The sequence below is a fragment of the Pleurodeles waltl genome, chromosome 5, assembly GCF_031143425.1.
Source record: "Pleurodeles waltl isolate 20211129_DDA chromosome 5, aPleWal1.hap1.20221129, whole genome shotgun sequence".
In the NCBI taxonomy this organism is placed as follows: Eukaryota; Metazoa; Chordata; class Amphibia; order Caudata; family Salamandridae; genus Pleurodeles; species Pleurodeles waltl.
In genome coordinates this window covers 64,999,400-65,027,058 of record NC_090444.1, presented here as the reverse complement: position 1 = coordinate 65,027,058, position 27,659 = coordinate 64,999,400, and positions in this window count along the sequence as shown.

Below are 27,659 nucleotides of genomic sequence, written 5' to 3'. Positions count from 1 at the left end.
CCTGCTGGAGCTCCAAGCAATCCAACTTGCATTGAAAGCCTTTCTACCCTCCATCAAGGGAAGGCTATTGCAGGAGTTCATGGACAACACCACCGTCATGTGGAGCTGCAACAAACAGGGTGCGGTTGTGAACTCTTTATCAAGAGGATCTGTGTTTCTGGGCATGGCTGGAACAGCAGGGCATATCCCTGCTGGTTCATCATCTGGCGAGCTCTCTGAATGCCAGAGCAGACTAATTCAGCCGAAGATGCCTAGTGGATCATGAATTGTATCTCCATCCCAGAGTGGGGCATGGTCTCCATAAGGCAGTGGAAAGAGCCGTGGTTAAATCAGTTCACCTCTGCTGAGAGCGTCCAATGTCAGCAATTTTGTGCACTGGAGTTTTCAAGGCGGCTCTCACTCGAAGATGATTTTCATCTCGAGCGGAACTCAGGCTTCCTGTATTCCTTTTTGCCCATACCACTCCCACCCACAGTTCTCATGAAGATCAGAAATGACCAGGCCCAAGTCAACCTTGTGGCTCCGGACTGGGCATGGAGAATCTGGTATCATGAGCTACACGGCAGTGCAAACGATCCTCCAATCAGACTGCCTCTTCGGGAAGATATTCTCTCAGAGCAGCAGGGGACAGTTCTTCATCCGAACCTGTCCACTCTCCACCTTCTTATGTGGAGATTGAGCGGCAGCAGTTGGCAGCTTTTGACCTTCCTCCCGAATTCTGTAATGTCATCTAGGCAGCCAGGCATCCCCCCACCAAGATAGTATACGCCTACCGTTGGAAGAAATTGTGGCATGGTGTGCAGAAAAATCTGTTGATCCTCTTTCTGTCACTGTTTTGGGCGGGTCTGATCAGTACTCTGGTTGGGACACGCCTTGAGGTCACAGACTATCCCAAAGAGGTAGTGCACTGGGGCAGAAGAGCAGCTAAAGGTATACATGGGAAAGGACAGCTATGGAAGGCACAGGAAACAGGAAAGTAAAAGCAGAGCAACCTTAGTGTGAACAAACAGGAAACGGATTACTATTGGACAAACACGCTGGGGTTGTACACAGAGTAAGGCGCAGAACCTCCCACAGTGACAGGGAATGTCAATGCCTCTGTGCAGTTTGCTCTTACAGATAGTCACCCCGCCAGCCCCATAGAAAGGAGGCAGCAGAAGTGATTCTGTCTTTGGACCCTTGGAGCACAAACAAGGATTGTACTTACATACACAAGACAAGCCCTTGTGGGTCCAGCTGGAAACACAGTGGCGATTCCTGGAAAACAGCAATAGCACACTGTCACTGTCAGGCACTAAAGACTACATATAACACCAGACAAAGGATGGGGTCTGGAATTGCCTCCTGGAAACCAGGAGCCAACCCCAGTACAAAGGAAAACACTTCTACACAGGTGAAGACTGATAGAACACTTGCCAGACACAGATACCCAAGAGGAAACGGAAACAGAAGGAACACAATAGGAGGCAGAGGCAGGAACTGGGAACAGGCTCAGGCTGAAGCAAAAGCATGGAAAGGACTGGAAAACAGAGCACAAGCTCTGGCTGGAACAAACAGAAAAAGGAATGGGAAACAGAGAGCAGGCTCTGGCTGGAGCACGCAAGAACAGGACTGGAATACAGGGAGTAGGAATAAGCAGTAAACAGGACTGGAAAACAGAGAGCAGGTTCAGGCTGAAACAAGGCAGGAACAGGCCAGAGAAACAGGGAGTAGGCTCTGGAAGAAACAAACAAGTACAAGGCTAGGAGATAGGGAGCAGACTCTGGCTGGAATAATCAGGAACAGGGCAGAGAAACAAGAAACAGGTTCAAGCTGAAACAAGACTGTAAAACCATCCGATAAGGGGTCTGTAACACAAAGGAATCAAACTCCAATGCACAACGAGAATCTTTAGGAAATGGCTGCTTATAAGCAGTTCCAAGCTGCAGCAAACCCCAGGTGGAATCACATGACTGGGCTGCACAGGAGAGGTCTCAGGTGTGTGTAGTTTCAGACACTCGCAAGTCCTGGAGGAGAGGATCCGGTGAAAAGGAGCAACTGGACTTCTCACATAGAAAACAATGTAAAACAGAATCCAGGCTTTCCTGACTACCAGGCTGTGCATTATGGGATTTGCAGTGCCAGGAAACAAATGGAAGACTACAAAAGCATACCATGGCGAAAAGAGAAACAAACGGGAGTCAGCAAGGGACTCTAGATAAGTGTTCAAGGTGATTCCCAGGCTTCCGAAAGCCCCCTTACAGCGCCCCCTAGAAATGGGACGACCGAGTCGTAACACTTTCTGCCCCTCTTTCTGAGGTCCTACTTTTCACTGTTTCCCTTGCGCAGCAGGCACCAGCTTTCAGCACTCTTAAGGGCTATTTATCTACCATGAATTCCTTCTTGTGGTGCCGGATCAACCTTCTTTGTTCAAGTCCCATATTGTACATAGGTTCCTTAAAGGTCTTACTCATCTATTTCCTTCTCCATTCATTATGGCCCAGTGGGACCTTAATTTGGTTCTAACATTTTTGATGTGTGCTCCTTTTGAGCCTCTCCACAATTGTCATCAGGCTTCTCACACTGAAAACAGCCTACCTTGTGGCAATTACATCTGCGGCTTGAGCTGCAGGACTTTTCATCTAAGCCACCTAACCTCTCTATATAACCAGACAGACTGGTACTTCGCATGGGCCTCTTTTCTACCAAAAGTAGTCACACCTTTTCACGTAGGCCAATCTATCACCCTGCCTACTTTGCCTCTTGAAGGTGTGTGAGCTCATTCCACCAGTGCTAAAGCTGTGACAGCTGCAGTGGCACATGGAGTTCCAGTCCTGGCTATTTGCCAGACAGCAACTTAGGCATCTCTGCACACAATTACCAAACACTACTGACTGGACAGTCAGGTCTGTAGGGATGAGCAGTTTGCCAGTTTGGTCATGCAGGACTTCCTCGTTTGGAATTGGTTTGCAGAACCACCTCCAGGGTTGGTATTGTTTGGGTATCTATTCAAAGATAAGGAATATGCAGGTAGAGGTCTCTGTCAGATGAGCAACTTGCATACCTTTGGTTACACCTTACCTGGTAGAGACTATATCTAGCTGCAGATTCCTTCCTGACCTACGCATCCTCCCCATTCTGCGGAATGGGTTTCTAGGGACAGGGATGACTGCTTTCAGTGCCCTAGTTTTGACTAACCAGTGATCACTTTTTTTCATGGCTCTGCACTTTTGACATAGAAAGTTGGGAAAAGAAATGGACATCAGCATGCATGTATAGGTACCCCAGCGTCACTTCCTCATTGGCTGATGACAGACGCAGAGCTGATCGACGCCACCTACTGGCTGCAGGGGTACTGCTCATGGAAAATCTTTCGGATCCAGTCTGACGCCTGGGGAAAATTCAAAGGTAAGGAATCTGCAGCTAGATAGTCTCTACCAGATAAAATTGAAGGTATGTAGCTCAGTAGTATATCCAACCCGGGCTCCATCTCGTTCATTGTCAAATTGTTCTTAGGGGCTGTTCTACTGCGACCATTGACTTTCCTTGGTTCATTTTAGTGTCATTTTGTTTATTGCATTTTACTCCTTTTCTAATCAGTTTTGAAGTTTTTACATTGTTTTGCATTTCGACTTTATTACTGTTTTATTACTGCATAAATACCGTAGGCGTTGCTTCCAGGTTATGCATGTCTGCTCTGTACCATATGTACCTGGGGTTCAGCTCAGCCACTTATTTGGTGACTTTAGTGGTTCACCCTGGTAAGGACAGTGATTATTATTAGATGTGGGTACTCAACACCTCTCAACTAATAACCAGTTTCTTGCACCGAGTTCGAACCCTAATCTTTGGCCCTTTCGGAAACTGTAGGAAAGTGCCTCTTTTCATATGGTCACTCCTAGCACTTTTTGCCTGGTTCTGGCGTCATTTTGGCTGAAAGACCACTGGGTTCCTGCCAACCAGGTCCCCAGTGCCAGATCTTTTTCCTCCCAAAACTGCACAGTTGTTGCTCCCAACTGGCAAAACCTTTAGCACCCACTGTAATACCCTAGTAAACGGCACCCCTGATATCTAGGACCTCGGATACCCAGGAGGGTCCCTAAGTGCTGCCCCCATAAAGCCTACCAGGTACTAGTGTGTTGACTGATTGGTCCTAACTAGTTCAGCCACCTTAGACACGTATCTGGCCCCCTAAAGGCGAGAGCCAGCGCTCTTGAGGGCCAGAGACAAAAGCCTGCACTGGGTGGGGGTGTTAGTACCTCACCCAGGCAGGATGGACATTCCAGGGCAGGGAGCTTCAAAGGCCTTGCCGCCTTTGTAATGCGACCCAGGTCTCCCCAGGTGGCGGAGATGATCCACCCCCCCCTGTCCTGACCCCACTTTTGACAGCAGAACAGATGGGAAACTAGACAGATTAGGAGGTGTGCCCACTTCATGCCAGTCCCACCCCAAAGGTGGAGGAGCTGAGCTTGGTACTACTTTTTAAACGCCTCCATCATTAGGCCACCAGGGTTAGGGTTATGCCCACTTTGCAGAAGAAGTGGTCATAAAAAGGGTGCAATCACCCAAAGGTGGTCAGCCCATTGGCTACCAGCTGGCACTCCTTCTAACACCCCTAAAGTGAGTATTTAGGTGGCACCCCTGAACCCTAGAACTCAGATCTTGACAACCTATGAAGACAATGACACAAAGGAGTTGTGCCTGCAGAAGAGGAAAAGAAGAAGCAGCTGACTTGGTACCAGCCCCACCGGCCTGCTGACCTCGACAGACTCTGCCCAAAAAGATGACTCGTCCTGCAGCTGTAGCTCCAAGAAACCCAGGAGGACTGCCTGCCTTCCACAATGACTCAGGCTCCTGTGAGCAGCGGATCTGCTCTGCAAGAAGTCTCATGAAAGGACTCTGAAGCTTACAGAACAGCAAAGACCCTACACCTGTAGTCATCACTGCATCCGACATCCTCTACCCGAAGTGAAGCAAACCAACGGTGCCAGCAAGGCTCCCCAGCTGTCCAGAGTCCCAGTCTTTCTGGGTTTTACCCCTCCTAGACTCCCCCAAGTCACCTGCAGCCCCTGCACTTAGACCCCTCTCCCACGACCTAGTGGTGTGAGAAAACCTGACGCCTCCAGCAACCACTGCACCTGTCTCCCACAACCCAATCTGAGGTGGGTCACTGGTGCCAGCAATGTCCCCCGGCTCCCCTGAGCTTGCATCTACCCTGGTTTCACCCCTGCTGGCTCTCCGAAGACTCCTGCAGCCGCAACACACAGGACCTCCGGATCGTGAGTGTTCATAGACAGAGAAACCCGATGCCTAAGGACACCCCTGCAGCCGTCGCCCCTGGTCCCTGGAGAAAAAGACCAAAGGTGCACCTACATCCCGAGCACCCCATGTCTACAACCTACCTGTTTGTTGTCCCCGACTGGCTTTCCAGCCCAAGCCTGTAGCCTGTTTGTCACAGGGCCAAACTCCCAAAGGAAACCATTGGGCACCCGACGCCTTACTGCACCTCTGCACCCGGCCATCCCAGTGCTGCCTGGTGTGACCTGTTGATGTGGTTCTGATCAGTGTCCAGCATTTACCTTAACTCTCTATGATTGGCTTTGTAAGTCGTTGTTAACCCTGTGTTTGCTCAACATTGTTTTTCCTCCATAGGATAACATTGAGAGAACTCTGAAAATTGCACTGTGTCCACTTTTGAAATTGCAAAGTATTTATGCTCAAAAGTCTACTTACCTCATTATGAGGCTCTTGGGTTTAAAACAGACATAACTGTTATTTTTCTAAATTGGTCTTTGATTTATTATTTGAGTGTGTGCGTCATTTATTTCCTCTCTGAGTACAACAAATGCTTAACACTACCCTCTGAGAAGCCTAACGTCTCGTCCACACTACCACAAAATAGAGCATTAGTCCTATCTACTTCTGCCTCTGCAAGCCAAGTGGAGATCGAATTGACCCTGCATGTTGTGCTTCTTTTTAGTGCACGATAAAGTGAGCCAGCTTCCTACAGAAACCTTTAAAGACATTCAGCAAAGGTATTTTTCAGAGACTAGCAGTGCATTTCTACTGTGTTCAAAGGGTAAAATGTATCTTTCCTTCACAAAATGGTGTGTCTTTTTGTAAAGTGTCCCACATCTGGGAGAAAGTGTAACAGACGCTCACACAGTCTGCACTGGGCTCCTATCTGGTTCACATTGTCCTTACTCCTGTGAATGTTCCAAGTACTTATCCAGGAGAACATGAAAGGACAGGGAAAAGCGAAGCTGCGTGGACTTCAAGAGGATCTACGTATGTGTGAATAAAAAATCTGGAATTCCTGAGTGTTCTGGAAAGCATGCTTCCCTCTACCTGTGCTCTTTCCAGTTTTCAAAGACCCTCTGGGGTACATCCAGGGAACAATCTGAGGAACAAAAGAGAATTCCAGTAGGTGTCAAGGGACCAGGGTGTCAAAGGTTGGGGGTGTCACTGCCTTTTCTCTGCCAAGAACTGGCTGGATGTCAAAGACTGATTCACCATTGAGATGTTTCTCTTCTAGCAGATCATTCCCTCTATCTGCTAAATTGATCTACAATCTGAAAAAGAGGAGGGTATCACCTTTGCCCACTCCAAAAACCCCTACATATCTCCTACCAGAAAAGCATCTTCTGCTGTGACACTTTCCTCTGCCCTGTCCTAGTCACTTGAACATGGACCTTCTCTGATTCCAGACCTTCTGTGCCCCATTGTCCATTATCCTTACTGTGTCTGCACCATCGGTAGCGCCTCAAACAGCTGCAGTGAAACCTCGAGTGCCATACTTTATTTGATTTTTATGACAGATCCTCGTGGGACACACTTCAAGGCTTCCAGGAAAAACTTCCTCAGGAAAACAGGCTAGTTTTCTGAGGTCCTACAATAGGGGATGATGGTGTCCAATCAGATCTTTAGTGCTACTGCTGATTTGGTCCTTGGTGGTTCTTCATAGCTCCATCTTGCTGACCTTAACCCTGAAGCCAGCAGAGAATTGTAAATCTTATGCGTATGTGAATGATTAGGTGCAGGGTATCAAGTCCTAACTGGAGACACTGAAGGCTGTGGGCCTTGAAAAGCATAAGTAGTTCCGAAGCACCACTATACACCTTACAACAGATGCTACCAACAACGCAGGGATCTTGCTTCTCAGTGGTCAGACGGTCTAACTCTCCTCTCCTGCCCAGACTGCAACTACAAGAGCTCTCCTGCTCTCCACAGCTCTTGGATGTTCAGCTCTTGAATAAGGTTTTTAACTGCCAGTAAACCTATTGCCTCTGAAACTTTTGCCTATCAAATACCATATTGTTGAATAGGCCCTGGAGAAGTGAAAATCTGTTGCAAAAATAAATATGAAAAACACATGTTGGCTGATGTAATTCTAGATACCTTTTCTTTTCTCCTTATGCTACAGAAGTGTTAAACCTTAAAATGACTTGATTTTTGTTGACTATGATCTTTTGACCTCTACCAGCAGTCCTCTAGAAATCCCAGTGATCTTTCCGCTTCGCAAAACAAGAAGACTAGGTGGACAGCAGCTGCTGCAGGAAATCCAGCCCAGCATGTTCTCCCTTCTTCTGACTGTTCTTCCCCCCTCTTCCGTAGGGCAAAGCATCAGCAATCTCCTGGACCGGTAGAAGAAAATTACTTTAGACAAAAGGATGCTAACTATTGTAGAGAATGGCTGTTCTTTCAGGTTCCAATTATCTCCTTCTATTCCTTCCAAGAAAGCATCTAAATGTAATCTAGTATTGCTTTGTTTGGAAGTCAGTACCCTCCTGTTCAACGAGGCATTGAAACTGGTCCCTCCTTCTCCAAAAAAAAGAAAGGGGGTATATATTCCTGCACCTTCTAGTTCAAAAGAAAGGACTGAAGGTGAAATGACACTTTATTCTAGATCTCAGGGCTTGTACAAGTTGATAAAATAATAGAAATGCTGCATGTTCACCAAATATACCACCAGCTCCATCATGGGGGATTGGATCTGTACCATTGATTTACAAGATGCCTATTTTCATATCGACACCATTGAGAACCATGACAATTTTTTGAGATTTCTGGTTGAAAATGTCCATTATCAGTATAAATTCCTGATTTATGGCCTCATGAGATCCAGAGCTCTATCTCTAGAAGCTCAAACAATTTGTAAGTGGCTGATTGAGAGGCACTTGCACATCACAACAGGTCACCTGCTTTGCATCCTGAAGGCAGAAGCAGATTCTCTTAACAAAACAATGCAAGTGACACATTATTAGGTGCTGAACGATGAAGAGCTGTGGTGGTACACTGACCTTCGGCATTTATCAGAATGGCCACAAGAGACTGCTGCGCAGAGAAGATCTTGAGCGTGAGTTAAGTCAAGAATCCAAATAATCTCTCTCACACTTCTGGTTTTACCTAAAGGACTTGCCATTGATTTACATGGTGTCTGAAGCAGTTCTTTCTGATGAAGTCCTGGTCAAAGGCAAGCCCGTATGGGATTTGGAGCAGGATCAGGGCGTGAAGCAGCACTGAGATCTGAGCACGACATCTTCCCAAACTCACATCATGATGTCTAGTCTCTAGGGCCTTGTTATGCATGATGCTACATTTAGCACACAAATTAAATTGTTTAGGCACCAGAGACTGATGTTTCGGGGGTTGGGTGCAAGAGTAGCATCTTGTTCTGACAATAGCAACATGACTTAAAGCCTGACATTTTGAGGGGAGGCATCTATGAAAACACTGCAAAGGTAAATTTAGTTGAAAGATATTCAAAAGAGAGCAACTCTACATGCTTTGAATGACACTGATAAAAAGGAACTCGTCAGTTCTGTGGGTTGGTGCCTTATTCGGCTCGCTCATATCCTCTTTGAGGCTGGATCCTGGAGCCAAGACTGAGCCATTGCACCCCTATGAGCACAAACAAACTATTTCAAGTTTCCAGATCCTTCTGGTTCCTGAAGAAGATTCAAATGGTGGGGAATCTGCAAGTAGTTCATATTTGTTTGTTGATTAAAATCATACAATAGAATAAAAAATGACAATCACATTTAATAAATTACATCCATAAAAGAGAAGCATATACCTCCTACTTTCACCTTAGTATTGGCTCATTAGAAAATGTGGGCACTCTAGGGCGGCTAGTAAACCCAGGATCAAGGGAAGGGCGAGTAGGTATCTCAAACGTAAAAAAGGGATGGGCAACATGACATTGCAGAACTAAATACGCTTTTACTCGACAATTAATCTAGATTGAACCTTGAGATCTCAGAGACACTCACCCGCCAATTGGACATAGACAGGAACGCACTACGACAAATACTCTCATGTAAGGCACACCATTGTTGGAGGGTAACCACCCAATGCATTAATGAACTTAGTGACAAGAACGGGGCATTTTTATACGGACCTACGACTCAAGACATTGCTTCCCACTTTATGCCCGTGGTGATGGGTGACTCGGGTTCTGTGGTCCAGACAGCCTCTGAAATTGCGGCAGTGTTTACATCCTACCACTGACAGCTTTAGGTTTGTGACCCACGACCTCACATAGAGCGTATTTAACCGCTACTCAATGACATTCTGCTTCCTTCTTCGATGGCGGCCCAATGGCAAAGCCCTAGAGGAAACAATCACAGAGGATGAAATTCACACAGCCATCAGGGACCTGCAAGCTGGGAAGACCCCAGATGGCTTCCCTCCTGAATATTGTTCCACATTTAGAGACCAACTGGTTCCCAACTTGCTTCGTCTCTTCACTGAGGCCTTTCAAAATGACCTAGACTTAGCAGCTATTCTCGTTATTCCAAAAACCACCTGCCCTTGCTCGAACATGGGTCCTACTGCCCCATCTCCCTGCTTAATACAGATAATAAAATCAGTGCAAAACTTTAGGTGACCAAGCTTCACTGGTTCTTCCTGCCCTGATCCATCTTGATAAATGTGGCTTTGTGCCAAACCGAAGTACCGACACTGTATCCGGTGGCTTCATTGTGCCCTTGCCCCTATGGGGAATCTGACAGGAGACAGCTTTATTCCTTGCTGACTTTGAAAAGGCTTTTGACATGGTTGACTGGGACTACCTGGCGGCAGTCCAGCTTCACATTGGCTTTGGACATTGTTTCCGCATGATGACCTCCCTCCGGTACTCAGCCCAATGGCTCAAGTCCGTCTCAACAGGACGCTGTGGCAAATTTTGGATTGTAAGGGGCACCTGCCAGAGGTGTACTCTTTCCCCACTACTTTGTGCTCTGGCGTCGAGCCTCTACCCGGGTTGGTCCACTATGATGCACCAATTAAGGGGCGGTGCTGGACAAATGCCTTCGAGGACAAGACCTTGTTATACATGGACGATGTCCTCCTCTACCTCACAAACCTGGAAATCTCTGACCCTCAAACTCTTTCGTCTATTTGAGAAGGCCTCCGGCCGGTGCCTTAATAAGACAAAATCCCTTCTTGTTCCTCTGTGTGGCAATACTGCTTCAACCGGTTGGAGACTGAGCATCCCCCTTCATCAGCTCAGCTTCAAATTTCTAGGGACACATATGGGGACTACACCAGAATTTACACAAGCATTCAATCTGACTTCCCTTCTGAAGAGCACTAAGGCTAGCCTGACTCCATGGTGCGACCTCCCCTTAAACTGCTGCGGTAGAGTCGTGCTGAAGTTTTCTTTCTACAAAACTTCCCGCTCTATATTCCTAATACCTGGTTCACGGAAATAGCGTAATTGATTTGCATTTTCCTCTGGCATGGGCACCCACCCTGGATAGCCCAAAATACTTCCCCACTCTGTTTACAAAAGAGGACCCGGGGCAGTAGACCATCATTTATATTACTGGGCATCCCATCTTCTTCTTGTTAACAACTGTTTGTCGGGCAGCTGGAACAATCTAGCGTATTAGCTGGAACTTAGTGACTCCCCTATGGAGAGGCCGATAGCCAGACTCGAAGGATTCCACCATTGGGATCTCATTGCCATCTCTACCCTAGCCGATGTTTGCAGCGAGTCCACTCTGTGTTCTTTCACCGAAGTTCAGGACAATTTTATTTATCGAACACCCAATTCCACTGATACCTCTAGGTGCACCACACCCTTGACTCTTACAAGGAGGAACTGCACAACCTACCAGACTTTAATCTCCTCAAAGCCTGGCTGAGGTTCAGGGGATGAGGTAAAGGGGGAGTTTCCCAATTCTATCAGGCATTGATGAGCAACACCCCAGGATCCTTAGACTCACTGCGCCGGAGGTGGAAGGGTTGGATGGGGAGTCGGACAAGGTTGACTGGCGAAAGACCTGTATTACCCATAAACAGCTGGTGATATTGGTCCGACTCCTGCTGATCCAGATGAACTACCTCCACCACAACTATATGACTCCCCAGAAGTTGGGACGGGCACAAATCCTTACTGATCCCAGGTAGTCCCTGATGCCAATCCTTGGAAGCTGACTTCTTTCACATGGAATGGCTGTACCCACAAACTGTATCATACTGGTCCCAGGTTGACACTACTGTGTTGGTGGTCCTGGGTACCCCCATAAACTTATCCACTATGGTGGCAATACTGGGTGTGCTTGATGGGCTCGGTGAGCCTCATGGGGACAAAACATTAATTGGACTAGCAACTCTGATAGCCAAAGAAGACATTGCTTATGCTTCAAAAAGACTTTCCCACCAACACTGAAACAATGGTGCACTGGGATGGGCTGTTGTGCTAAACTGGAAGAACCAATTTACATTACCCGGGGTTTCCCTGCGAAGTTCTCCAAGATCTGGGGAAAATGGTGGGACTTTTATGGACTATCTTCCACACTGGAGTCCTTGGCGAGTCATGTAAGTTAAACTCTTGTGGGGAAGGAAGGGAGGTAGGGACGGGACTGGCTTGAAGCTTTATTATTGGTGCTTCTGCTTCTTTTTGTTCTTGATTGCTCTATTTACTTTCAGAAACTTTATAAAATCTGTTTATTAGACAGGAGAAGCACATTTAATGCAGAGTGTAACTTATAGTTACCATCATGATGTCATTCAAAACCCTGCATATTATGATTTAGAGACAGTGAAATGATGGATAAAAAATCATAGCTGCTCAGCCAGAGGCAATACATATATGGAGTATATGAAGGCATTCAGATGATCTGTTTCGGTGTTAACAAATGTCATTAGCTCACTCCTGAGGTGAAGCGGAGCCAGACCACACATTTTTCTACATTTGCAGTCACGTTAGGATCATTGACACTCAATGAAAATCTCAATGGGGTTGTAGGACTTTACAACACAGGACTTTACCAACCAGATGCCTTTATCGCGCATTGCAAGTATAATTAAAGTAAGTAAAACCTGTATCTGTGAATAGATGCAATATTTTCTTTTTTTGGGGGGAGGGACTCCCTCAAAACAACACCTTTCATTTACTCTTGAGTTTTTTTTTACCATTACCCACCCCTGAACCCTAGAATTACCCTTACCCCCTTTACCATTACCCATCCCTAACCCCCTCTCTGTCTCTCTCTCTCTCTATATATATATATTCCATATATATATGCAGATTCACTTAAAACCAAAGGTTACAGGGATGTTATAGTTGTTATAGTTAGGCTCACATTTCAAACTTACAAAACCATAGAAATTCAGCTTATAGAGTTATCTCATGCAAGTATAACTCATGCATTAAGGTAGCTATAACTCTCTCCCCCGCAATGCACAGTTTTTTCATCAAAAAATTTACTGCAAGTATTACTTTGATATTATCAATGATGTTATTAAAAATGTCAAGATGTCATGAGTGCCGTAATTTGTGGGGTAATTAGCAGTGCATGGCGAGGGCGCGAGCTATAGTTACCTTAGGGCACGAGTTATAGTTACTTGAGATAACTCTGACTAACAGGTGAATTTCAATGGTTTAGTACGTTTAACCCCTGGCCGATGCCCGCACTACCTCACTGGTGCGGGTCACAGCCAGTGGCCAACACCAGGGAGGGGGTTGAAAAATCATCTGATGCATTACATCGGAGGATTTTTTTTTAATAAAAACAACGAATACCCGCCTGCACCTTTGTGACATCAGCATGCCGCGAGGCAGGCTGACATCACTATCTGTTTTCCCCATGGCCGCTTCCTGCTCCGGTGAGGAAAACACGCCCAAGCGGGCCTCCCCGACATTCAGAAAGGCCTCGTTTGAAAGGGGAGATTCTCCCCTTTCAAACTAGGCCTTCTTGAACTGGCTTTCTGTCCCTCGATCGCAGCTGTGCCAGGAAACCCCCACTAGACACCAGGGAATTCACTTGGGGGGGGTGGCTACTTTTTGTTTTTTTAAAGGTAGGTTTACTCCGGGGGGGGGGGACCGTGAGCAGGGCGATCCTCTGTGGGGGCAATAATTTTTTTAACAGCTCTATGGCCCCCAAGGAAACCATACAGCTGTTAGAAATATATATAGATCTATTTATACATGTATAGATATATCTATGTAGATATATTTATCTATATATAGATATATCTATAGATATGTTTATAGATAGATCTATACATATTGATGTGTGTGTGTATATAGATATATATATGTGTGTATATATATATATATATATATATATATATAAATATATATATATATATATATATATATATATATATATATATAGCGATCACTTTTGTCAACATGTGTGTGGTTTTCCTGGGGGCTGCAATCAGCCCCCAGGAAAACCACACCCATATAAAAGTGATCTCTTTACATATATATAAATATATATATTCGCCACCAGTTCTCTTGGAGTTGCAGCTTGCGTCTTGAAAGCAACGCACATACTTCAACTGACACGTTTTAACTGTACCTTTTAGGCAGCAATAAAAAGTCAAGTAACTCTTGTGAATATGTGTTTCTGCTACAAAGGGATCTGACTTTTGTCTAGTGGCAGTTTTGATGCCATAAAGTAGCGCAGAAGGTTTATATGCCTACTGCAAAGATCAAATCTGTATTTTATGTAAATAGTTGAGTTGATTAGTAAACCCAGCCATTATCTGCGCTATAATAAAAATGAAATGTATGTGCGAGGGGGCTATGGAGAGATGAAGGGCACTTTTGCTGTGTGGTAGTGAGGAAATCGGAGGAGGAGGTAATGGGGGTGGGAGAACCAGTAATGGTTGTTGGACGGGTGCTAGAGGCACTAAAGACTGTGACGATTGGTATGTGACAAGGTGAAGTAATCGTGTGTTTTTTTGGTTTTTTTTTTGTGTCTTGGGAGTTTCCTGTTGCAGGCGCTAGGCCTACCAACGCAAGTGAGGTATCATTTATATCGGCAGACATGGGGGAACACAGAATAGAAGAACAAGTGTTATTGCACCTTGTCTTTCTCTACATTTTTTCCTTCCAAATGTAAGACAGTGTGTACAAAAGACATCTATTTGAGAAATGCCCTGTAATTCACATGCTAGTATGGGCACGCCGGAATGTGCAAATAACCACTGCTTCTCAACACCTTATCTTGTGCCCATTTTGGAAATACAAACGTTTTCTTGATAGCTATTTTCACTCTTTATATTTCACCAAATGAATTGCTGTATACCCGGTATAGAATGAAAACCCATTACAAGGTGCAGCTCATTTATTGGTTCTGGGGACCTATTGTTCTTGATAAACCTCTACAAGCCTTATATATCCCCGCAACCAGAAGAGTCCAGCAGACATAACAGTATATTGCTTTTACAAATCTGACATTGGAGGGTAAAGTTACAGGGTAAAACATGGAGAAAAATGGCTGTTTTTGATCAGCTCAATTTCAATATTTTTTAATTTTAGCTGTTATTTTCTGTAAGAAAACCTTGTAGGATCTACACAAATGACCCCTTGCTAAATTCAGAATGTTGTCTACTTTTTAGAAATGTTTAGCTCTCCAGGATCCAGCATTGCTTTCTCACCCATTTTTGTCACTAACTGGAAGGAGGCTGAAAGCACAAAAAATAGTAAAAATGGGGTATATCCCAGTAAAATGCCAAAATTGTGTTGAAAAATTTTGTTTTTCTGATTCAAATCTGCCTGTTCCTGAAAGCCGGTGATTTTAGCACTGCAACCCCTTTGTTGATGCCATTTTCAGGGGAAAAGCCACAAGCCTTTTTCTGCAGCCCTTTTTTCCCATTTGTTTTCTAAAAAAACGAAATTGTCGGTGTATTCGACTAATTTCTTGGTCTCCTTCAGGGGAACCCACAAACTCTGGGTACCTCTGGAACCCTAGGATGTTGGAAAAAAAGGACGCAAATTTGGCGTGGGTAGATTCTGTGGACAAAGCGCGAACTGCCCCAAATAGCCAAAAAAGGCTCGGCACAGGAGGGGGAAAAGGCCTGGCAGCAAAGGAGTTGAATACTGCAACACCTGAAAGTCTGCATTTATACAATACAACTTTAACTCTCAGTAGATTATCTTCCTTATACATATATACCCTTTTTATGCTATCAGGTATCTATATATTTATTGCTTTATGTTGGAAAATGGGTTATTGGTAAGGGCAGGTAGGTACCTACACCTAGCAACAAGCCACTAACCTCCACGTAGGTACATTTAGGTCTCAGTAAATTAATCCCAGCTCAACCCTTGGTAGATTGGCAACGAGCGTCAAGGCTTAACTTAGGAGACAAAGTGTAAAGCATTCAAATATCACAAAACAGTAATCAAATAAAACACAGGAAACAGTTTAAAAATCCAAAACCAATTTATAAAAATAGTTTATATTTTTATCTTTAAAATTACACAAAAACGATTAAAATCGGTTCAGGGGAACCGGAGATATGAATTTTTAAAGAATTATTATTTTTCTAGCGCTTAGAAACAAAAAGCGCCAATCGGGTCATCTGGTTGCACCAGGACCGGGGCAAAGTCAAAGTTTCAGGCCGACCGCGATGGAGCCCTGCTCGGCTACAAGTCGCGGGAGGCCTCGGTTAAAAAGTTACCTTCTGACTTAGTCTTTATTTTGAAGTTTTTCTTCACCGGGACGAACCTGCCAGTTGAATCCGACCTCCTGGAGCCCTTGTCCGGATACGCGATGTGGGTTTCCTCGGTGGAGACTTTTACCTTCGGACTTAGTCGTTTTTTCGAGATGAAAATCCTTCGACCGGGGTAAACCTGGATCTTGATCCGACGTCCATGGAGCCCTTCTCGGATACGATGGCTGGGAGGTCCCGGTCAACTTTGTACCTTCGGACTTAGTCTCTTTTTTGGTTGTTTTTCTTTACCGGGACGAACCACGAAGTCAGGCCGGGTCGCGGTTGAGGCAAGCCGGCTAGAATTTCCGCAGCGGGTCGGTCCCTCTCTGGAGCTTTTTTCCAAAAATTCTCAAATCTTTTCAAAACTTCTGGGGCTTCACCCAGATGTTCTTTTAAGGTTCTTTTGGGGTCCACAGCTCACCCCAAGGGTCCAGAAGTTCTGTGATGGTCCTTGGGGGGTGCGGACTTCAACTCCCAGAATGCACCTGGCGCAAACTCCTTTTTGGCCACTGGACAGTGGTCAGCTGGTCGCTTTCTTCAGGAGTTGGTGCAGGGGACTCGGGTTTAGCAATTTTTCACCTGTAGCAAACAGGGAGTCCCTCCTTGAACCAGTTGAAGCCAGGCAAAGTCCTTCTTGTGGTGAAGCCCAAGTGTGCAGCTGGTGCAGTCCTTCTGAGTGCAGGTTCCAGGTGCAGGCCAGGGGTCCAGCAGGGCAGTCCTTCTTCTTCTTTAGTTCCTTTCTTGTTGATTTCTGGAGGGGATCTGAGGTGTGGGTGCAGGTCTGCCAGTTTTATCCTTGCTCCTGGGTGAAAAGCAGGGGGGCCCTGGTTCTCCAATCAGGGACAGGGTCGTCCCCCTGTGATGACCACTTCCTGGGAAGTGTGGCAAAAATCCATCCCAGAAGGCAACAGTCTCTAAAAATCCAACATGGCTGAATCTGATTTTTGGAGGTTACATCTGGCTGAGCCCACCCACTGGTGTGGCTAAAAATCATAAACACACCCCTCTCCTGCCCTCTCCTAATCTAATCAAGGGGGCACCTAATTGTCTGGGGTTGCAGGATGTGGGGGTGTTGCTGGGTGCTGCAAATGTCCTTCTCTGCCTTTGAAGACCAGTTTGGCAGCCCTCCCCCTTCCTGCCTCACCATCTGCTGAGGGGAGATTCTCTCCCCCAAGCACATTCCTTTGTGTGAAGCCTGGCCACTTCACACCTCATCAAGGCAGCCTGGCAGAAGCTGCTGCAGGCTGGCCAATCAGAGCACAGCAGCAAAAACAATGCAGAGCTGAAATTGGCAACTTTTTAGGTAAAGTCTAAACTTTTTACCTGAACAAGTTATATTAAATCCAACAACTGGAAGTTGTGGGATTTATTACAACAATTAATTTGATACCAAATTCTTGGTATGTAACATTTAAGGAGACTTTAAAATTTAAAATAAAGTCTGCCCATTCTAGCCTATGAAGGCCATTTACTTCAATGAGGGAAAAACGAATTTGGCTGTTTTTACCTCACCAGGGCTTATAAATCTATTTTTATAAAGTCCCTGCTTATAGTTACATGGCACCCAGCCCTAAGGGCACATAGGGCACACCTTAGGGGTGACTTATATGTAAAAATAAGGTAGTTTAAGACTTTGGAAGTACCTTTAATTCCAAAGTCGAATTTGCATATAACTTTAATTTAAAAGCAGCCAGCAAGGCAGGCTTGCTTTTAAAATGACACTGGGCACCTCAGCAGTGCACCTAGGTGTGCACCACCTATGCTGTGGTCCCTAAACCTACATGCCCTACCATATACTAGGGACTTATAGGTAGGTTAACTTAGCCAATTATAATTAGCCTAATTTGCATATCCATTTTACACAGAGCACAGGCCCTGGGACTGGTTAGCAGTACCCAGGGCACCATCAAAGTCAGGAAAACACCAGCAAAAAGAGGAAAATGGGGGCAAAAAGTTATGGGGCCTCTGCAATCAGCCCTGTTTTCTCACACTTTACTGCTACTTTGCAACAGAAAAAATCACTCTCTCCAATGAACTATTCTGTCTCACCCTAGATATCTCTCTCTACTCTATTACCCATCCCAAACCTCATTCTACTACAATGATCTCTGAAGTAACCTTACTTAGACCTTTCCCTCCTGGCTTACCCCAAACCTCAGTTTACCACTATGATCTCCCAAACAACCCTACTAAATCCTTCCCTCATGTATATCTCCTTTGACTCACCCCAAACCTCATTTTACTAGTATGGTCTCCCTAAACCCTTTCTACAGATTGTTCCCTCATCCGTCTCTCCTTTTATTCATCCCAAACCTCATTTTATTACTATGATCTCCCAACAAACACTTTCTAGATTCTTCCGTCTTCTATTCCTCCATTATTCTATTCAATCCAACTAAAAGGCTCACATGTCCATTGCTGTAAGTAGCTCATATTTCCCTGTCGTAATCCACCACTAATACTTTTGGTAGCTCGAATCTCACTGAAAGGCGCTTTGATGCCTCGTCAGGGGTAGTAAGTGCTATATAAATACAATTGCAATTACAATTTCATGAAGTCTCATTACGGCTTCTGAGCAAACTGCTTTAGCCTTGTGTTGGTGGATGGAGTGTGATTGGTTGGCTTATGACAATCCATCGTTTCTCATTGGTGGCCTCATGAGAACTCTGTGTGACTGGTTGGGATTTCTGTGGGGAGAATATGAAGGCTATGTGAGGAGATATTGTAAAGGGTGATGTATCTCTGCCCCCTACTGCTCCCTTCCTCTGCACTACATTCTGTAAAAACACCATCAACTACAGAGTGAAAGGTTTCTGCCGCTAGAAAGGAGAGGTTCTGGAGAGTTTCTCTCTGAAGAGCCACTTAAGAGATCAGATTGAGAGGTTAGCCCTGTAGTCCACAACTCAAAGGAGACCAGTGGTGTCTAGTAGGACAGCACAACTCAACTCTCTAGGGCCCACTATTGCAGCTGTCAGATATGTTGCAGAAAATTCTGCAATGCCAAGGTTCTAACCTTTGGCAAGTGGAATGTTTGTCCTGGCTCAGTGGGAAACATATGTCCCAATGTCTCAATTTAGGCCTCAAAGATTATTATGGACAATGCCAATGCTTACAGTGGGCTTTGGGGCAGCCTTTTGCGGATCATTGTTTGACTGTCTTGTCACTCTCATTTGCTTGATTTTTACTTAACGGCTTTCCTTCCTCTTCTTGAGTTTTTCCCACTCCTGAAGTGTTGCTTTGATGTCATCATCTTCACTGGAGGATTTGAATCCTTCCATTGCTCACATTCTGAGTACTTTTTTGCCATCACCACTTCATGGAACACTTGTTTCTTCCTATTCTGCACCTTCTGTGCAGCTTTCCCTCTCACATCCTCAAGATCTCTGTTGCATTACCCCCACCCATCTCATTTGTTGCTTCCCCCACCTCTCTGCCCTCCTCTGCTTTTTTGTCATTTCCTTCTCCCTGTTGTGTCCTTTTTCCACACATTTCCTCTCATTTCCTCCACTGCTCCCCACACCCTAGTACTCTCGCCACTCAGTGGCATTTACTTTCTCCCCTCTCCCCACCCTCACCACCATTGCTCCCATGCCCCTCCCCATCGCGTCTTTTTTAAATAAAAAAAATAATAAATTGAGGGGCCCAGAAGCTGCCAAACACTTTTTTTTTTAAAATGCACATTTAAATCATTTAACTTATTTTTATTTACCCCTCCAGGATTGGTGTCTGCAATCATGGAATAGTATTTTTTTTTTAATTGAGACTGCGTCAGGCAGTATGCAATCGCATGCATGGTGATGCATGCACACATACATTATCATACTGGGTTGCCATAGCGTCATGAGGCATACGTGTGCATGCCTGATGATGTCTACAAGCGTACACACCATCACTGTTTTTTTTCTTGTGGTGCACAGTATGAGGAGAACACATCCTTTTCCCCTTTTGCCGATGCATTGGTGGGCAAATTGCAAGATCTGTTAACTTTACCAGTGCTTGTTAGTTTGAGTAGATAGTATATTGCTTAGCCACTGCTGTAAAGAAGGCACCAAGGGCCAAATTCATCAAGGTTTTGTGTCGCCCTTGCACCACGCAAGGGGGTGCAAGGGTGACTCAAAACCTAACTGAGTTTTATCAAGCCACGCAAAGCCACCTTGCGTGGTTTGATAAATCTAGAGTTATATAGACTCTAAGCCACCATGCGCGGTTTGATAAATCTAGAGTTATGCAAGACAGTGCAAATCGCTGCTTTGTATTACTCTGCAGTAGGGAGGCATTCCATGGGGGGAGTGAGGGTGTTTCCATGCATCCACCCATGAATTCTGACCCATTTCTAGGTTTATCAACACTGGTAGACCTGGTAATGTGTCAGAATTGTATGCCTCCTCACCAGAGCCACAATGAGAAGAAATGTCTTTATTTCTCCTTGTTGTTAGAGGAAAATGCCTTGTAGTAGTTAAATGATGGATCCTTCGTAGGTCATAAGGTATAGGTCCATTCAGCTTAGTTACAGGTCACAAGTAACGCCCCACCAGGAGCAGCATCCTTGCTGCTCAGCCCACTCTCACCAGCTGACATTCACCCACCAGGCACTCCTCAACATTCCAAGCCTCACACTCACGGGCTGAGCAGCAGGGAACTGGGCACTATGGAGAAGATGCTTAGCAACCGATTACAAGTCACAACACATCTTCCTCCTTTAAAGGAATTAAAAAAATATAATTAAACAATCAACCAGTCCCATAAGTAATCATTCTCATTATTAAACATCATATCAGGAGAAAAAAGATGAAAGAAAATGATCAATCAGTCTGATCAACATTAGAAACATAAAATATCAACAGCTAAATACAATTTACTCCTACTGCACCCAGTGCGCCCTTAGCCTCTTAAGAAGGACACACAACATTGGGGCGTAACACACATTCCCCTTACATATTTGGGTGTAATACATATGCTCCTACATCCTTAACCCCTTAGGAAGGAGACACCACATCAGCGCTTACAAATGCATGGCAGGACTAGGGATTCTCATACCCTCTATAGTACGCATGACAGGACCAGGGACCTCTCATACCATCTACTGCATGCATGGCAGGACCAGGGACCTCTCAAACCATCTACTGCATGCTTGACATACCTTCTACAGCATGCATTAGCAGGACCGGGGACCTCTCATACCTTCTACAGCATGCATGGCAGGACCAGGGACTTCTCATACCCTCTACTGCATGCATGGCAGGACCTGGGACCTCTCATACCCTCTACTGCATGCATATGGCATACCTTCTACAGCATGCATGGCAGGACCAGGGACCTCTCATACCATCTACTGCATGCATGGCAGGACCAAGGGACCTCTCATACCATCTACTGCATGCATGACATGCCTTCTACAGCATGCATGGCAGGACCAGCGACGTCTCATACCATCTACTGCATGCATGGCAGGACCAAGGGACCTCTCATACCATCTACTGCATGCATGGCAGGACCAGGGACCTCTTATACCCTTTACTGCATCCACAAAAACACATGGAAGCACCAGGGACTTAATCACGCACTAAAATGCACATACATTGGGGAAACCTATTACACATTCCCCACAAGCACATTCTTTCACGGAACATGGATAGGGGCTGATTATGAGGTCAGTGGATGGTTTACACTGTCCGCCGAACTTCTGACAGGGAGTTTGCTGTCATACTGGCTACCTCGCCGCTGGCCCCATTAAGAGTTTCCCATTAGGTCAGTGGGTGGAAACCTCTCCCCTGTGGCCCCCTGCCCCCGTTTTCTGCCAGCATTTTCTTGACTGTGGCATTGCCATGAAACCGCTGGTGGAGAAGGGTGTCGTAATCCCCAAAACGATGGATTGGTGAATGTTTGGATTGTTCAGCATTCCGTCCATCATCTGTTCTTTTTGCAGTAATCCCCAGGGCAGCACTGCTTGCAGCGCTGCCCTGGTGGATTAGGATCTCCGCCACCACCACCTCCAGAACGCCGGAATCTCTGTTCCTGGTGGAACTGGCGGTTCCCTGGGGGCCCGACCATCAGGGCTGTACTGTGGTGGTCGGACCACCACATTGGTGGCGGTCCAACTGCCATCAGCGAGTCTGGTGGTCCAATTACTGCCAGACTTGTAATGAGGCCCATACTGTCTAGTACTAAAAACACGGATGGATTAAACCCAGATCTGTGACCAGGGGTGAATGTATGATTGGTTACGCATTCCGTCCATCATTTGTGTTTGCTTGCTTTCGTCACCCACCATTACTAGGTTCCCTACAAAATGTCATTTTCTCTTAAAATGCGGTTCCGTGTGATTTTTCAAAAAGGCCCTGGGGGAGAGCGCTCCAACACACATGCACATATGGAAACACTTACTGAACAGAACATGCGATTTTGCACAGATGTGTGTTGTATGCACTTCCTGCTTTCCGCAGTAGTGTGCGTTCCAGCCTTTGAGGTGCCGCGTCAGGAAGTCGCCTTCAGCGCATGAATTCTACATGCCGGGAATGTTCCCGACAATATGCATTAGCCTCGCAGCTCCTGTGAACCCCTCTCACAGTTCCAACGTTCCGTGTCAGGGAAGATTCACACCGCCTTACAATGGTTGCCCAGCATGCGCATCCTTAGCAACACTTTACTTAAAAACAAATTCATATAATGCACGCCTCCCTTGGCAATGCTTGCGCCCCCAACAGTTAATCAGATACATGCGCCCCCTCACCGTTTCCCCTGAGGTGGGGGCCAAATTCAGGCATTTTTGCCCTTGTAAATAATAAGAAATAGGTTTATTCAGCCTAGATACAGGTTACAAGTAACTCCCCACCAGGAGCAGCATCCTTGTTGCTCAGCCCACTCAACGTTCCATGACCTCACACCCTCGGGCTGAGCAGCAGGGAATGGGAACTACGGAGGTGATGCAGGGCCACCGACGACAAGTCACAACATCCCTCTAAGGATTCTTTTGTGTTTTGTGCAGGAAGAGGCCCCTATCTGCACAAACACATTCCTGCCTACAATGCAGGCACCCTTGCAACATGGCACAAGGGTGCCTGGGTTGGTGCTAGGCAGCCAAAAGAGAGTCAGCGCTAGAAAAAGCCAGGAATGTGCTGTATAATTTTAAATAGGGCACATCCCTGCCCTTTCCCTCTCGCGAATGGCAGAGCAGCGAGCTGGCTTACTGTATTGCGCTGTGTGAAAGTTTGTTCAATAGACCCCTAAGTTTGTTTCTCTTCAGCGTAAGGGATTCCATGACTGATGGGTAGCAGTAAACATACTTGGGTTCAGGGTATGCAGCATTCTACTCTATTAGGTTCCAGGAGTAAAACAATTTCTTAGTTTTGCAGCTCTGCTATCGCCAAACAGCCATTCTCTGTAGCTGCTACTCAGTGGTGCAAATCCCTCTCAAGAGAGGTTTACTGTTTACCAGACCTTTTGGCCTTTTAAATACTTACTGTTTTTTAAATTTGCCTTTTTATGCAAAATCATCTATCAATAAGCTGTTGTGATCTTCCTCTGGGTTTTTAATTTTCGGATTGTCTTTTATTTCTTTTTCCATACTTATTTATATTTATTGATGTTCTCATTTCTCTTATTTTGCTTCTGTAGAGTGACAGTGTCCACTTGCCCTTGAGATAGGGTGCACTTAGTGTCTGCATAAATAAACATTCAAAAACTACCTAACACAATCTAATGGACGTGTATGTACAGTATACATAAACATCATCTGACATACATATCATGTCTTTAATGTTGAAATGTCTTCCCATTGAGTGGAGTTTTCTCTTACCAAGTCCAAAGGGCCAATATGTTGCTAGACAACATTTGGGATCTAATATTCACATCAGATTATTTTCTGCTATCAAGCCTGTTATGGGATCCCCATTGGCCCTCTTATCTATTTAAATTTGTTTTCTGCCAGGTGGCAGTCTCTACACCTGTTGCCGTGGAAATTTACAGCAAAACAGATGCTCATTATGACATCACAATTCCAGGCCAGAGGTGGACTTCAAGGCGCTTCAGCCTTACTTATTCATTGATCTTTGTGCCTAGCAAGAGTGCCAGGCGCACAGACTTTGAGCAGTCTCAGACACTGTCATGCAACTCTTACGGATATAGACAGATTGTGCCAATGACGATGTATAGAAGAAGACCTTCCTCAGATATCTACCAGCAAACAGGTAGGCATGGTAAGGCGCAGGGGATTGTGTGAGCCTGGCATGTGTCCTTTTGAAGCCTGGTCCACTTCCAGCTTAAGGGGCCTTTGATAGACGGACAACAGCACTACCTGTCAGGCTCAGAGTGTTGGTTTCATGGTTTGCATCTAGGATCCTGCTCTGCGATCAGCTCTCTCTTTGGTGATGCTTGCCTGCTGCCTCCCTTTGGATGCTGCGGAGTTCTCAGCTTCCGGAATTATTGACATATGTCTCTCTTTTGCATACAGTAGGCTCCTTGCATAGAATCATCAAGGTCGTCAGGGTGCCTACCTTTGTTTGGACAAGGATGTACTTTTCTGAGTGGTGAATGTGGAAGTCACGGAATCTTGCCATGTGTTCTAGAAATTGAAAATATGTACTAGGGCAGGGGTTGTTCAGGTGCAGATCCAAGTCAAGCTTCATGGTGTGAAACAGTTAAGAGGCTGCCATATTAGGATGTGAACCAAAATGGTAAATCACCTTAAAAATAGAACTTGTGCGTCTCACCCAGTATGCTAGACTTTCTGGTGAATATACCTGCAAATCCAGAAATGACTGATATGCGTTAAAAGAGAAGTGATGCACTTCTCACCAACTGCGTATAGTACCAAATAGGAAAAGGGGGGTGTCCATTACTAGCTAGTTTTCAAAAAAGCAATGTGTACTGAATAATAATGGTTAGGTTTTAAGAGGTCTTTAAAGACCACTTTGGAAGGTGATTTATACATTTTAACCATCGTCCCTAGGAGAAATTAATAGCACCTTTGTGCATTGAAACCAGAGAGTGCAAGGTGCATTGGTTAAAGCGTGGTAATCCAAAAATCCCATTTAAAATCTCTAATCACATTTTCCCCATATATATCTAGACCTCGTTTTGCTCCTTTAGGCTCTCTCTTACTCTCCTTCTTCTCCCTCGTCTCCTAACCTCTGTCCCCCGTGTCTCTCCCACCTTTACATCCACAATCCCTTTCTGTTTGTCGCTGCATCTATCTTCCCTTTCTCTCCTGTTCTCTCGCTTGCTTTTTAATTTTATTGTATATTCTTTCTCTCCCTCTCCTCATTTTCTGGAACCTCTTTCCTTTGTCTCCTTCCTACTTCCCAAACCTTTTTATCCTCCTCTTTCTATTACCTTCCTCCCAGATCATGCACACAATCTTATGGTGTTGTATGTTCAGCTGACATAAATATCATGTCCTAAGTACTGAAATGTCTTCCCGTTGAGTGTAGGATTTCCCTTATTGAATCCAAAGGAATTATATTTTGGTAGACAACATTTAGGACCCAATATTCATGTCAGAAGATGTTCTGCTACCAAACTTGTCATCAGTCCCCATTGGTCTCTTTTCCTATTGTGATTTGTCTTATGACAAGTGGGAGTATTAATCTCTTCCAGTCTCTACTCCTGCTGCCATGGAAATGACAGCACAGCAGATGCTCATTAGGGCATCAGGTTTTCAGGCAATAGGTGGACTTCATGACACTTCAGCCTTACTTATTCTTTGATCTTGCCTAGAGTCAGTGCCAGGGGCATGGACTTTAAGCAGTTTCAGATACTAGCATGCCCCCCTTACACTTACAGAAAGGTTGTGCCTGTGATGCTGTTTATAAGGAGACCTTGTCAGACATCCATCAGGAAACAGCAGGCATAGGGAGGGGTAGGTGATTGTGGGAGCCTCGGATGGGTCTATTTGAGGCCTCTGACCTGGGTGAGGACACTAGTTCCATATTGAGCCAGGGGAAGCCTCAGATGGACAGACAGCAGCACTGTCTCTCAGGCTCAGACTGTTGGTTTCATGGTTTGCATCTAGGACCCCACTTTGAGATGACCTCTCTCCTAGCTGCTGCTAGCATTCTTCCCCCAGTTTGGATGCTGTGGAATTCCCAACTTCAGGAATAATTGACATTCTTCTCCTTTTTTGCATGCAGTTGACTTGTTGCCTAGAATACTTGTGGTCACACCCTCTGGGTGCCTAACGTTGCTTGGACAAGCATAGCCCTCTGTGAGTGGTGAATGTGAAAAGCATGGACGATTGCTATGACTTCTAGAAATGGAAATTATTGACTATTCTAGGGATTTTTCAGCTGGCGATAAAGGTCAGGCTTCATGGCATGAAACATTTAAGAGGCTGCCATATTTGAACGTGCAATACAAAGTCAGATCACCTTCAAAATAGAAGTTGCACTTCTCAGCAAGTATGCTATACTTTCTGGAGTCTATGCCAGCAAATCTAGACATGGCTCATATACATTAAAATAGACAGCATCAGTACTTCTCACCAACTGCATATAGTAGCAAATAATGGAGACTCAGAGGGGTGGGCGTCATTAAGCAATTATAAAAAAAAACAATGTGAAACTACCTAACTCAATCTAATGGAGGTGTATGTGCATTATACAGAAACATCATCTGAAATAAATATCATGTCTTAAATATTGAAATCTCTTCCCATTGAGTGTAGTTTTCTCTTACCAAGTCCAAAGGGCCAATATTTTGCTAGACAACATTTGGGATCTAATATTCACATCAGATGATTTTCTGCTATCAAGCCTGTTAAGGGATCCCCATTGGCCCCCTTATCTATTTACATTTGTTTTCTGCCAGGTGGCAGTCTCTACACCTGTTGCCATGGAAATTTACAGCACAACAGATGCTCATTATGACATCACAATACCAGGCCAGAGAAGGACTTCATGGCGCTTCAGCCTTACTTATTCATTGATCTTTGTGCCTAGCAAGAGTGCCAGGCGCACAGACTTTGAGCAGTCTCAGACACTGTCATGCACCTCTTACGGATATAGACAGATTGTGCCAATGACGATGTATGGAAGAAGACCTTCCTCAGATATCTACCAGCAAACAGGTAGGCATGGTAAGGCGTGGGGGATTGTGCGAGCCTGGCATGTGTCCTTTTGAAGCCTGATCCACTTCCAGCTGAAGGGGCCTTTGATAGACTGACAACAGCACTACCTGTCAGGCTCAGAGTGTTGGTTTCATGGTTTGCATCTAGGATCCTGCTCTGCGAGCACCTCTCTCTTTGCTGATGCTTGCCTGCTGCCTCCCTTTGGATGCTGCGGAGTGCTCAGCTTCCAGAATTATTGGCATATGTCTCTCTTTTGTATACAGTAGGCTCCTTGCATAGAATCATCAACGTCGCACACTCTGGGTGTCTAACTTTGTTTGGACAAGGATGTACTTTTCTGAGTGGTGAATGTGGAAGGCACAGAATCTTGCCATGTGTTCTAGAAATTGAAAATATTTACTAGGCCAGGGGTTGTTCAGGTGCAGATCCAAGTCAAGCTTCATGGTATGAAACAGTTAAGAGGCTGCCATATTAGGATGGGCCCTACAGTGTTAAATCACCTCCAAAATAGAACTTGCGCTTCTCACCCAGTATGCTAGACTTTCTGGTGAATATTCCTGCAAATCCAGAAATGACTGATATGCGTTAAAAGAGAAGTGATGCACTTCTCACCAACTGCGTATAGTACCAAATAGGAAAAGGGGGGTGTCCATTACTA